At 45.5% G+C, this 14,896-nt stretch overlaps 1 protein-coding gene across 6 annotated transcripts in view; it reads right to left on the bottom strand.

The window, feature by feature from the left end:
• AGAP1 (ArfGAP with GTPase domain, ankyrin repeat and PH domain 1) overlaps nucleotides 1-14,896 on the bottom strand; it is a 638,294-nt gene that overhangs the window by 223,142 nt on the left and 400,256 nt on the right. The gene's annotated exons all lie outside the window — the stretch shown is intronic.

Genomic DNA, 14,896 nt, shown 5'->3' with positions numbered 1-14,896 from the left:
GTATACTTCAAAAAAGTATTAAGACTTTTAATTTACATAGTTAAATGATGGAAAAAATAATGGAAAATAGTAGCAATCTCTGTTCCAATCCTGTTTCTCCATTAAGTTCTAGTTTATAACCGTACATGTATGTTGAGAAATATAACATTTTATATTAATATACTGAAAAGATAGATCACTTTTCAGACAAATCAATAAGATTTTCAAAACAATTCAGATACAGTACTTGCCTTTTTATTGCTGTGTTGAAATTTGTTTTGATGGTGCAAACATGCTGGTGATTAACATGAATCAAAGTAGTAGCCCCAAACTACACTAGTCATCATCACATTATTCACTGGCATGTTCTTTAAGTACAAACAAAAAAGTTTCACTTACAGATGTTCTGAATACACTTCAAAAAGAAGTGCTACTGATTTTTAAACATTTCGACCTTTGAGTGCATGTCTTCATTTTCTCAGGTATGACATGGAAAGCAGGCATAAAGAATTTTTGCTGGGTACTGGAGGGTGATGGTTGTCTTGCAGAAAGGCACTTCTGCAGCTGTTGGAGTTGCAAGCTGAACCAGCCACTTTTTTGGTGGGACAACATTTTTACCTGAAAGAATGACTATGCCAGACACTGACTGACTATGGTTTTCAGTTCTACGTATGTGGCAAACTTGGATCTCTAACTACAAGCTTGACACCTTCCAAAGACTTAGCAACTTTTCTGACAAGATGGGCGGTGATACAAATGAATTTTTTTGATGTTATATGATGAAAACTATCACTATTTAGAAATCTACAGCCGGGTGCGGTGGCTCACGCCTGTAGTCCCAGCACTTTGGGAGGCCGAGGCGGGCGGATCACAAGGTCAGGAGATTGAGACCATCCTGGCTAACACGGTGAAACCCCGTCTCTACTAAAAATACAAAAATTAGCCGGGCGTGGTGGCGGGCCCCTGTAGTCCCAGCTACTTGGGAGGCTGAGGCAGGAGAATGGCGTGAACCCAGGAAGCAGAGCTTGCAGTGAGCCGAGATCGCGCCACTGTACTCCACCATGGGTGACAGAGCGAGACTCTATCTCAAAAAGAAAAAAAAGAAATCTGCATACTTCATTTCAAAAATAGTTTTTCTTGAAATGACCGGGGTATGACATCACATGCATGGATGCATGTGGATATGCCTGCATGGATAAAACACACATAAAAGATCATTCAAAGGGCAAGTCAGTTGGATGGATTTTTTTTTTTTTTTTTTTTTTTGAGACGGAGTCTCGCTCTGTCGCCCAGGCTGGAGTGCAGTGGCGCAATCTCAGCTCACTGCAAGCTCCACCTTCCGGGTTCACGCCATTCTCCTGCCTCAGCCTCTCTGAGTAGCTGGGACTACAGGTGCCCGCCACCATGCCCGGCTAATTTTTTGTATTTTTTTTTTTTTAGTAGAGACGGGGTTTCACCGTGGTCTCGATCTCCTGACCTTGTGATCTGCCCGCCTTGGCCTCCCAAAGTGCTGGGATTACAAGTGTGAGCCACCGCGCCTGGCCAGTTGGATGGATTTTAAGGTAGTAGAGGAGGAAAAAAAATTAGTGATTTCACATTGCATTATTAAGCTTTAAGAAACTATCACATGTTGAGTTTTGGTGAAGTATGCAAGAGGAGTATCCACAATTATCTGAAATGAGGATTGAAATATTCCTCCCTCTTCCAACCACACATCTGTGTAACGTGAGATACTCAAAGACTAACCAAAACAACCTATCACAACAGACTGAAGCAGATACGAGAATCCAGCTCTCTTACACAAAACTGGGTATCAAAGAGACCTAAAAAAATATAAAACAATGGAACCCTTCTCATTTTTTATTTTGAAAATTATACTTTTTTCACAAAAATATTTACACTAACATGTAATGGGTGGTTTATTGTTATTTTAAATGGATTACATATTTTCTCTGTTTGAATTTCTAACATGAATATCAATAGACAAAATCCATATGAACAAAAGCTCTTTGGGGTCCCTCCATAATTTTTTTTTTTTTTTTTGAGACGGAGTCTCACTCTGTCGCCCAGGCTGGAGTACAGTGGAGTGATCTCGGCTCACAGCAATTTCTGCCTCCTGGGTTCAAGGGATTCTGCTGCCTCAGCCTCCCGAGTAGCTGGGATTACAGACACGTTCCTATGCTCAGCTAATTTCTGTAGTTTTAGTAGAGGTGGGGTTTCACCATGTTGGCCAGACTAGTCTCCAACTTGACTTCAGGTGACCCACCCGCCTTGGCCTCCCAAAGTGCTGGGATTACAGGCATGAGCCACCACACCTGGCCCATAATTTTTAAAAAGATAAAGGGGTCCTGGGCCCAAAGTCTTGAGAACCACTAGTCTAGCTTCATGTCTGCAAAGCAGCCATTGGCTCCCTGCGTATGCTTTTATGTACACAACCGGGGAGGAGCAAAGCATTGGACTGTGGAAAGATATTGTAAATGTTTTCACATTTGTTTGTTCCTCCTTATCTTGGAGGAAAAGAATGACTCATTATTCCCTATTTTCACTGCACTTCATGAATATCCAGTATGAAAAGGAAGCAGTAATTTGTTAAGTTCTATTTTTAAAAAGCCTCACTTCTGGGCTCAAAAAAAAAAAAGTATGTAAGAGAAGCCATTGTAAAGTTCACTACTATTCCCAAACTCCATTTAACATTATATTCAAAGGAAACTAATCATAAAGACATATATAGGACCACCCATTCAAAAAGATCAAGCAAACGTTCATGTCCCACATTTATGAATAATAAACAATGGCCTCGTACATAGTCACAGGTGCAGACCAAAGTCATGCTCCTAAAAATACTGTGAAAATATTGTAAAACTATGAAAAATCTTCTGGCCACATCCCTTCAGATCACAGAACTCAAGAAGACAATTTCTCTTCTCTCCAAAGGATCGCAGTCACAATAGCAAGGTAGGAGGCAGCTTCAAAGGGAAAAATCCCATAAGAAATAATTTTGTTTCCCAAGACAGCCAACAGCATTCCAGTGTTTCACTTTCAGAACTGCCTTCCTAAAGACTACTTGACCCATGCTTGTAAGTGCATGAGAGTGACCAGCAGCCACGGCAGGAAAAAGGCACCTGGCCAATCAGATGTGTAGCATGGACAGAGGCAAACGGCTCATGCTTATGGAATTCACTGGTCTTACCATGTTTCCCATCATCCTGAAGCAGCTGGATTGATAGAATGGTGGAATGGCCTTTTGAAGTCACAATTACAATGCCAACTAGGTGACAATACTTTGCAGGGCTGAGGCAAAGTTCTCCAGAAGGCCGTGTATGCTCTGAATCAGTGTCCAATATATGGTACTGTTTTTCCCATTGCCAGGATTCACGGGTCCAGGAATCAAGGGGCAGAAATGGAAGTGGCACCACTCACCATCACCCATAGTGACCCAATAGCAAAATTTTTGCTTCCTGTTCCCACAACATTATGTTCTGCTGGCCTAGGGGTCTTAGTTCCAGAGGGAGAAATGCTGCCACCAGGAGACACAACAACAACTGCATTAAACTGGAAGGTTGTCACCGGGCCACTTTGGGCTCCTCCTACCTCTAAGTCTACAGGCTCAGAAGGAAGTTACAGTGTTGCCTGGAATGACTGACCCAGACTATCAAGATGAAATTAGTCTACTACTCCATCATGGAGGTAAGGAAGAGTATGTGTGGAATATTCTTGACTTAGTAAATGCTTTATTGGGTCTGGGTCATTACACTACACATGGTAAAAGAGAAGGTTGGTGAGGCCTCGTTGGGGACCAGTGGTGGCAGCTTCACATACAATGGAGAGTCCCTACATGACGGCAAAAGCAAACTTCTCCACTTCATGTGCTGTGGAGGCCATCGTCCAACATGTGTGGGCTCAAGTCCACCAGCCCAAAGGGATAAGTTATTCTACTACAAATCAAAAAGCAGAAAATTCCAAATCAAATGATGAATACACCTTTTACTTCTTGATTGTATCTGTCCTGACTGACCTACTATATTGAGGTTTTACACTGCGGGAAAGATTTTTCTCATTCTAGGTTAAATTGAGTATTACGCAGTTGTAACCCACGCCTGCTCAAACCTAGCCTGTACAATGCATGCCTCGGATATGAAAACAGCTGCTTGTCTCTACACAGTCACTGTAGGCCTCTCACTACAATGAACTTCAAGGAGCCAGCACCATTCCTTTGCTGTCCTAGTATTTTAATATTTGAATATGGCTTGAAACAACTGGATCAATAGTTAGATCCTAGAAATTTTGACTCATAAGGAAATGTTCACCATGGTGATACTGCCTGCCTGGGTCTCTTTAAAACTTCAGATTTCTTTGGATGAATTTGCTAAAATGTGCAGTGCTAAAACAAACAGTATTTTTTTTTTTTTTTAAGACACAGTTTTGCTCTTGTTGCCCAGGCTAGAATGCAATGGCATGATCTCGGTTCACTGCAACCTCCACCTCCTGGGTTCAAGCAATTCTCCTGCCTCAGCCTCCCAAGTAGCTGGGACTACAGGCGCCAGCAACCATGCTTGGCTAATTTTTGTATTTTTAGTAGAGACAGCGTTTCACCACGTTGGCCGGGCTGATCTCGAACGCCTGACCTCAAGTGATCCGCCCGCCTCAGCCTCCCAAAGTGCTGGGATTACAGGTGTGAGCCACCACGCCCGGCCAAACAGTAGAGTTTTAAGACAGCAGAGCATATACGTCTGTCCTCTGAGGTGAATATCGATTGCTACATCGTGTCTTCTGCCATGAGACCTAAGGTAACACGGAGAAACTCCCACTTCAGTTTTTCCCCAGGACAAATGGTCAGTACTTCTAATTTTTAAACTTTCCACCTAGGCCTATTTAGAAGTCTCCTATACATATTTTTCCCATGCATTGTTTTTACAGGAATTACTCTGTTTTCCTAAACATAATGCCTGCCAAGGCAGTTCACAGCACCTTGTATTAGACTCCATTCAAATGAATCAGATAATTCACTGATAACCACACTTTTCTGATTTCCTAAAGAAGTCTTTGGAAGACAAAAGTCGACTTTCTCTTGGTCAGGGAATAAGCCTTGAAATCAGAGCGCCTCCACTCTCCTCCGAGTTGCACACTGGGGGCCTGTCATTCAGTCACTCAGGGTCCCCACGTCCACATCTTTACAAACAGTTCCTGCTTCATGATACCGTAGTGAGGGTTCACTGAGATAATACTGAGGTGCTTAACAGAGCGCCAAAGCCCTCAATAAATGTTAGCTCTTACCACTCTTGTCTAATAAAAATACTGAAATATTTTCCCTCTGACTCTATGTGGCAATTTCTTGAGCTAAAGGTGTTGTTCCCACTTGAGGTAGCAATTCTGACATGATAAGTCATTAGGGTTGACCTGCAAAGCCATTTTTCACTTTGCAGCACAGGGGGGAAAAAACACAAAAAACCTGTCCTCTGCAAAGGCATGACATTTTCTGCTTTTTCTTCTTTCTCTTCCCCCACCTTTTTTTTTTTTTTTTTTTTAAGTGGGGGAGGCATGTATATGGTAGTCAGACATTTTTATTGCAAAATGCCGTCTGGAAAAGATGCAAAACAAAATTGCTAAAATGCAAGGGGAAAAAAAGAAGGGGGAAAAACAAAAGGCCCCGTTCCCTTTGCTTATTGAGTTCAAAGGCATAACATGTAGCACCCTGCAGCAAATGGGAAGCTACACTAATTTTAAAGCCATAAAACGCTATCAAGTGCCCTGCGGGGCAGGACTACTCTGAAGCTAGTGGCACCTAAATAAGACATGGTTCATTTACTTCGCAGCTTAGCCTAATGTAATCATCAGCGGATTTTTAGCCTAGAGTTGTAACAGGCAAATAGCCGATGCGGCAGAGGCGGCCCTCCCAGCCATCGAGGGGGCTGCAGCTAGATTGCTGTTGATTAGAAAATTTTTCAGTTTTGACAAGCACTTAATGAACATAAATCGCACCTTGATTGGTTTCCATTTGGGGCCACAGGCACACCTGAGAAGAAACAGGCCTCTCCAGCCCCACCCCTCCCTGCCTTCCAAGACCTCGGCAACAAGCCCGCAATCAGGTTATGAGCCAAAGAAGAAAATATTTATAAAATATAATAATGAAATTCACTTTCTTAGTAGAAGTAAAAGAATATTCCTCAGGACCCCCCACAGTCATCCTCTCCTACTGAGTCCTCGGCTGTGACTTACTGTTGCTGAGGAAACCAGAGGGATTTGATTTATTTACCTTGTGTAAGAATTTTTGGCCTCAATGAGTAACACTAAAAGGCCAAAAATGGAAAACAAAATGTTATCAACTGGGTACAAAGGACGGCCAGAGATGATCTGACATATCACGCTGCGTACTGGTAGGACGATGTCCCTTGGATTCCACTGGAAGCTTAGAGACTCAAACCCTCCAGCCACATTGTTAAATCTGCTATTTATAGAAACACACATATGCTCTATTTTTTCATTTTATCTAGAAATGCAAGAAGGCAGAATTTTTCAACGTTGAAAATAGGTAGGATCTACGCTATTTAGTGGTTTAATTTTTAGACACATGAGGACTTCGTCAGGCGCAGTAGTTCACGCCTATAATCCCAGCAGATTGGGAGGCCAAGGTGGGTGGATCAGTTGAGGTCTGGAATTCGAGACCAGCCTGGCCAACATGGTGAAACCCTGTCCCTACCAAAAATACAAAAATTAGCCGGGCATGGTGGAATTGCTTGAACCCTGGCGGCGGAGGTTGCAGTGAGCTGAGATCACGCCACAGCACTCCAGCCTGGGCAACAGAGCAAGACTTTGCCTCCAAAAAACAAATAAAACCAAATTAAAAAAAAAGAAATATGAGGACTTTATTTTGTTCAGTCTCACCCTACTTCCATTCACTGTGTGTCAACAACATCAATAATGAAATGTCGTGAGGACAGCTTTCGGCCCTTTTTAAATCCCAAACATTTCCAAACCCTGCGGGTATATAAAAATAAAGAATTACTTAGAAATAGACTTTGATAAAGAATCCTTTTTTGTGTTTGTGTAACAGCAGTGAGTTTTTTAGTAGGCTCCATTTCCAACAAAAGTTGTCAATATGCCCTGAAAATATTTCTACTTTTATGGAGGTCTAATTCCTTGGCTTTGGAACTGTTGATACATGGGAGAAACAACTGATCACATTCTTTCAAACAGGTCACATGAATGACAAAGTTCTTTCCCAGGTCACCCAGATGCTTGGCAAACTCCAGGAGGGCCCATGTGACCATGTCATTGCTGGGTGGTTTTCTTATCACATGGCTTCCAGACCACCATGCAGATTATGAATCCTGCACAGTTCACTGTGGTCAGGACTGGGCCCAGCAAATGTCCCACGACCAGAGTGCTGGTAAGGTTGGGCAGGTTTAACATTCAGCCATACTCTGTAGCTTTCCCATGTTACAGTTTTTACATTTAAAACCCAAGCTCTGAAGAGTTGTCTGTATGCTCACATTCCTAGCAGCATTGTTCACAATGGCCAAGAGGTGAAAGCTAGTGTCCATCCATGGACAAACAAAATGTGTTGTGTACGTATGACGGAATATTACTCAGCCTCAAACAGGAAGGAAATTCTGACACACACTACAACTGGAAGAATCTTGAGGACATAATGTTAAATGCAACAAGCCAGTCATAAAAAGACAAACAACATTATGACTTCATTTATATGAGGTTCCTAGAGCAGACAAATTCATAGAGACAGAAACTGGAATGCTGGTTGCCAGGGGAGGGGAGGGGGGATGGGAATTTGTGTTAATGGGTACAGAGTTTGTTTTGCAAGACAAAAAAAGTTCTGGAGGTTGATTGCTCAACGATGTGAACATACATGATACTATTGAACTGTATACTTAAAATGGTTAAGATGGCAAATGTTCTATGTATTTTACAATTAAAATGAAAACAAACAAACAAACAAAATCCTGAAGCTTTTCTCCCATCAAGATCCTTCTTTAAGTTGCAGCAAATGGAGCCAGAATATGGCTGAGACATATTTCTCCTTCCTAAAAGTGTCGCGTGGTGGATTCCTTCCATGAGGTTTCAGGAACTCCAGTCCTACAGATTTAAGGAAAGGTTACGCATATGGGCTAATTGTACCTCCATCTATCCGTCCAACCAACCAACCATCCATCCATCCATCCATCCATCCATCCATCCATCCATCCATCCATCCAACAAGCCAGTGTTCCAGATGTTAGAGATACACTGGTGACATATACATCCTTGCCTCAAGGAGCTTCCAGTCTTGTGGGAGAATCAGAGAGATGGCCCAATAGAGTAACATGAGAGCACACACAGCATGGGTGCCCAAATAGGCCGAGTGTGGGGAAACTCCCAAGAGGAGGTAGCATTTAAGCCAGGATTGGAAAGAGGAGTTAGTGAGGCAAAGAGATGGGGCAGAAAAGAACATTCTCAACAGAGGCAATTGCATTTGTGAAGACCCGGAGGCCAGAGAACATGGCAAGTATGAGAAACTAAAAGAAAGCAAAGACAGCGATAGAGCAGGAAAGGGGTGAGAGGCCTGTCTGAGGAGGCAAGCTGGGGCAAGAGCAGGAGCACGGACGTCATCCAAGGGGGAGGGGGATCTTCTCCATCATCGAAATACATAAAAGAACTCAAGGGAGGGAAATAAACAAAAATATTATGAGAATGACAAGGTGAAAGTTAAAAGCAGCTTAGGAGTAATTGCTATTCTTCGTACAGCCAACAGGTTTTGGAAAGCTTGATGAGCAGGCCACTGCGCTAGTTGAACCGAGTGAAAATGCAGGCCTGCACACTCAGAGGAGTATGGTCTAAGATCATCTCTGTGTGACTTCTGGCATCATGCGGGATGAATTCCCAGGAGGAAGGGAAAACGGAGGCCGAGGCTGTGGGTGAAGGAGGAAGAGCTGGAAAGCAAATCACTGCATAATTGACCTTGAGAGGCTCAGTGATTCTCACACCGTGCCTGAGTCCCCGGACTCCACAAAGCCACGCTGGAACCAACGTGGAAGTGGGTGGGGCCGGTGGCTCACGCCTGTAATCCCAGCACTCCGGGAGGCCGAGGCGGGCGGATCACGATGTCAGGAGATCGAGACCATCCTGGCTAACGCGGTGAAACTCCGTCTCTACTAAAAATACAAAAAATTAGCCGGGCGTGGTGGCGGGCGCCTGTAGTCCCAGCTACTCAGGAGGCTGAGGCAGGAAAATGGCGTGAACCCGGGAGGCGGAGCTTGCAGTGAGTCGAGATTGCACCACTGCACTCCAGCCTGGGCGACAGGCGACAGAGCGAGACTCCGTCTCAAAAAAAAAAAAAGGAAGTGGGTGGGGCAACAGCAGAACCGGAAACCACGACTGATTCCCAGCTCAGCATTTCTTTGACCTGCACACCAGAAGGATCAGCTAAGAGAGGAGCTGACTCACACTTTAGAATCAAGGAGGGAAGAAATCTGCAGATGGAAGGAGGTGATTGAGATTTGCAAGCCACAAGGTTCCAAACCTTTACTTCACAATCTACATAAAACAAGTTGAAATGAAGTTGTGCCCATAGCCGTGTGTGTGTGTGTGTGTGTGTATGTCTGTGTATATGTGCATGTGTGTGTATAAGTGTGTATGCACGTGTGTGTATGATGTACGTATGGTCCTATGCATGTGTTCACAATACATTTTCACATCCATTTTCTGTTGGAAGCTGCTTCAAATCCTATCTTGGGAAGAGGCAGAGCTGCAGTATGACATGAAGCAGGCAATATCTACACATCAGGGTTCTCGGGGTGACACTCACACCACTGGCTTGAAGGGCCAGATATCCCTGTGAAAGCAATCCATGCAGAAAGCTGAACTGTGGCTGTTGCCAGGGAAGCAAAGAACATCACAGACTCAAGGATGTGAGTGTAAGCTCTGTTCAATGCGGGTTATCTCTTCAGTCCCAGGAACAGCCAACCAACTGGGGATTCTTCCTGCTTCCCCCGAGCTGACTCCTGCCAGTCTTAGAAACTTGCAGGAATACCCGTTGCTGTTCATATTGTTTACAAAAGCATTCCCATTTGCCTAAAACAGGCAGCTCAGGCTAGAACAGCAATGTTGGTTTGTTGCCATAGTTCCAGATCTTTGTTCTTTACTATCTGTATAATCTCCTCATATACCTCTAAATGGATTGCTTTTGGATTCCAGTGATGTGTTTAGATTTTGCAGCATTTGTAATAATGCTGTGTGAGGGAGTGATTGTGTGTGTGTGTGTGTGTTCTCCCTCCAACCCTACGTCAGCTTAGGGAGGTCATGTTGTAAGACATGGTGAGTATTGTTAGTCTCAATCACACCACAATCTTTAGAGCAGAGCCAGGATTGTCAATGTTGAGGGCTGGAGTCCAGGCAGTTCAGGAGCAAAGATGCTGAAGGAGTCATACGATCGGAAGCTTTATTGTGGTGGCACTCAAGTCATTGTGACCGGTGCATACTAAGCAATACCTATGTGCCACTCACATGACAGCCCCTGGGCAGACTGTGGGGAACACAGCCCTCCGCCTCAATGACATACACTAGATGGGGCAGAAAAGGACATTCTCACCGGAGGCAATGACGTACACTAGATAGGGCCTGGGAATCAGGGAAGTCCATGAAGGCACATCTGCATGATGGACACGGTGCACCCTCATGATGGACAAGGCATACCTGCACCACAGACATGGTGCACCCTCGTGGACACGCCACACCCACGCCACAAACATGGCACACCCTTATGATGGACATGGTGCACCCACGCCACAGACACAGCGCTCCCTTATGATGGACATGGCACACCCACACCACAGACAAGCCACACCCACGCCACAGACATGGCGCTCTCTTATGATGGACACGGCACACCCAAGCCACAGACACGGCGCTTCCTTATGATGGACACGGCACACCTGCGCCACAGACATGCTACACCCACGCCAGACACGGTGCTCCCTTATGATGGACACGGCACACCTGCGCCACAGACACGCTACACCCACGCCAGACACGGCACACCCGCGCCACAGACACACCACACCACGCCACAGACATGGCGCTCCCTTATAATGGACACGCCACACCCACGCCACAGAACAGCGCTCCCTTATGATGGACATGGCACACCCGCACCACAGACAAGCCACAGCCACGCCACAGACACGGCGCTCCCTTATGATGGACACAGTAACCCGCACCACAGACACGCCACACCCATGCCACAGACACGCCACACCTGCCAGACACGGTGCTCCCTTATGATGGACATGGGCACACCTGCACCACAGACATGCCACATCCTTATGATGGACACGCCACACCCACGCCACAGACACAGCGCTCCCTTATGATGGACACGGCACACTCGCACCACCGCATGCTACACCCATGCCAAAGACAAAGTGCTCCCTTATGATGGACATGGTGCACTCTTATGATGGACATGGCACACAACGCCACAGACATGGCGCACCCTTATGAAGGACATGGCACACCCGTGCCACAGACATGCTACACCCACGCCAAAGACACAGCGCTCCCTTATGATGGAGACAGCACACCCTTATGATGGACACGGCACACCACGCCACAGACACAGCACACCCATACCACAGACACAGCACATGAAAGGCCAAAGGACAGCTCCAGGCACCTTGGTTTATGACCAAGAAAGTAAGATGAAATAATTTTTGATCTTAAGATGAATCACGCCTTCTGCAGCAGTGTGCCACAGACTTGACATGTCTGACTACGCTCTTCTCAGTAAGAAAGGGAGGTCTGTCTTTTTGGTCATCCCAGCTTCACATCTGAAAATCTGGCCTTCACATTTGTCAGTCCAGTAGCCTGCACAAGAGTTATTCTGACTGTTTCAATGTTCTGGGAAAACCAGTGAAAAGCTTCTCTGAGTATAAATGAATATTCACCACCTCAAGAAGTTTGAGGTCCACCCTAGCAGACGTGTGAAGGTGGGTGAAGAGACGGATCACAGATTCTTAGTGAATTTTCAATCCTCAAGTAAAATGTTGCAGTCCTATGTGAGCAATTTGTGTATTTACAAAGGCAATTATAGGCACTGAGCACAGCCATGAGCTGCTGAACTGCTATTCGCATAGCACAGGTATCTTTTTTTTTTTTTCCTTGAATGATTTCTTTTGAGGAAAATACCTACTTAGGAATCATCACAGATCTTTTTGTTGTCTTTACATCAGTAAAGAAGTGGGTCTTCTGTCTGATTTTGAAACTAGAAACTTTCTGAAATCTGCATTCTGATGATAATTTTAGAGAGTGCAGGTTTGGCTGCCCTGGCTTTGAAAGAACAAAACCAAACCTCAACAACACACAGAATCAAGGGGTTTGTGTGTTGCAGGAGAGTCCAAGCCACTCAGTTAGAAATTAACCTGCCTAGTAATGAAAAGAAGGAAAGCTCTTTAACAATTTTAAAGGAGGAAAATTTAAGAAGGAAAATTCCAGTATTGCAGGTCAGGGAGAAATGACAGAGCCACAGCTGTTTTAATCTGGGCACATGCAGAATGGAAAGGAATCTAAGAAGGAGATTTTCTTTTCTTTTTTTTTTTTTTTTTTTTTTGAGATGGGAGTCTCACTCTGTTGCCGAGGCTGGAGTGCAGTGGCACCATGTTGGCTCACTGCAACCTCCGTCTCCTAGGTTCAAGCAATTCTCTTGCCTCAGCCTCCCAAGTAGCTGGGATTACAGGCACCCACCACCACATGCAGCTAGTTTTTATATTTTTAGTAGAGATGGGGTTTCACCATATTGGCCGGGCTGGTCTCGAACTCCTGACCTCACGTGATCCATCCACCTCCCAAAGTGCTGGGATTACAGGTGTGAGCCACCAGGCCCGGCCAGAAGGAGGTTTTTTAAAAGTCTGAGCAGTTCATGCACATCCGCCAGGTATGGCCCGGAGGGGAGGAGTTTCACAGCTGCCAAACAACCTCCAGAGGAAGCCCAGAGAACCAGGACCGGAACGCAGGTGAGCTTTCCTGGACAGGGGCACCGTGAAGTCCTTGGCTTGACCGTGAGGCTGCTGAGCTCGTCCTTCCAGGTCGACTTAGGAATCCCACTGCACATATCTTTGTCAGCAGGAATTGCAGCCGTGCACTCGACAGCCGTGCTTTCGACACGGAAGATGAATAGGTGGCCACACTGAACTGTGAAGCCCTGGGGTCCAAGTTCTTTCTCATTATGCCTCCATTTTTCTATCAAGGTGCTCCCTAAGGCTCACATTTAAGTCCACAGAAAGGGACTCTCAGGGTCTCAGAAGAGGCTGCCCTCGATCCACCTCAACTGTGATCCAGCAAAGTGTCTGAAAACCATGAGACGCTCATATATATTTCCCCCAAGAAAGTTAAGCAGTTAGGGCTTTTGAAAGGTCTTGGAGACATACAATTTTTCAAAGACACAAAAATGTAGACCATGGGGCAGCAGCAGCAGCAGCCAGCGTGCTTGCTTTGACCGTGTCAGTCTCATTTAAATGTTTGGGGTTATCATTGCAAAATGCCAAGTGGAGATAAAGGAGCTGTTAGGGTGGTCAGTCCTGCAGCAAGTGTGACCAGGTCCCAGATTGCCTGGGACTTCCCTGATGTTAGCTATGAAAGTCCTGCACCCTGGGAACCCCTCAGTCCTGCAGAAAACCAGGGCAGTTGGCCACTCCATTAAGGCAGTTTCATTCATTATTTGGTTGAGCTTTCTATCTGTTATCTCAACTGGGTTTTGGTTTCATTTAATAATAGCAACTTGAAAAAGAAAGATGAATTAACTGAGGGTTTTTTTTCCTTAAGCCCCAGTTTTAGTCTTACACCCAGTAGCTTCAACTTCAGGACAGCGTTTTCCTTAGAAATCCAACTAACTCCATTAGCTTGAGTTTGCTAAGAGTTTTTGGTGAAAGTTTTAGAGCTCACACTCTTCAGAGTCTGAAGTGACCTAGAAGACAATGTCATCAAGCTTCCTACCCAGTGAAAGAATTCGTTCTCCACGTTTCTAAAACAGACACCTTCCAGCCAGTTTCCCAATGTCTACCTTCAAACGCACCCACTAGAATGGATGTCGCCTGAGCGTCTGCAGCAGGGCACCTCTGCGTGATCGGAAAGCTATGCAGGTGTGCTCCAGCTCCTCGACAGGTTGGGCAGCCCCCGCCCACTGTCAACTGGTGGCTGAACATACTCTGTGAGGGAAGCAATGATGTGGACGCTGTAGGTTCATTCACCCCTCCCCACTCTGGCCCTGTCCTTGTTATCCTGCCCCACCACTGGCCTTTAGGAATAACCACAGCTGGGCGCAGTGGCTCACGCCTGTAATCCCAGCACTTTGGGAGGCTGAGGTGGGTGGATCACTTGAGGTCAGGAGTTTGAGACCAGCTTGGGCAACATGGTGAAACCCCATCTCTACTAAAACAAAAAATTAGCCAGGCATGGTGGTGCATGCCTGTAATCCCAGCTACTTGGGAGGCTGAGGCAGGAGAATCACTTGAACCCAGAGGCTGCAGTGAGCTGAGATTGTGCCACTGCACTCCAGCCTGGGGGACAGAGTAAGACGCTGTCTAAAAAAAAAAAAGGGAATAACTACAGTGGAAATCTACCATCACTTCCTCCTGTGCCCATACCTCCCCTTCCCTCAACCTACACAGCATGGAAGTGCAGGGACCCCATCATCCTGAGGCAGCCAGTGCTAACACCTCCTAAGCCTTTGGGGAAGAGCTGAAGGAGGCTGGGAGATGGGCTGTGGGTGATGGCTGGGGTCAAGACTTCACAGAACCCATGCTGAGCGGATCTGGGGTCTGGAGGTATCACTGGCATAAACTTTCAGGGAGCTTTCTTAGTCTGAGTTGGCTCAATGTTTTGCTTCTTTCCCCCTCTGATTTCCAGGGAAATTATCACATCCTATGACCTG

This window comes from Symphalangus syndactylus, chromosome 8 (assembly GCF_028878055.3).
Source record: "Symphalangus syndactylus isolate Jambi chromosome 8, NHGRI_mSymSyn1-v2.1_pri, whole genome shotgun sequence".
Classification (NCBI taxonomy): domain Eukaryota; kingdom Metazoa; phylum Chordata; class Mammalia; order Primates; family Hylobatidae; genus Symphalangus; species Symphalangus syndactylus.
Note: the sequence above shows the minus strand (reverse complement) of the source record. Positions and strands in the feature narration are given on the sequence as shown.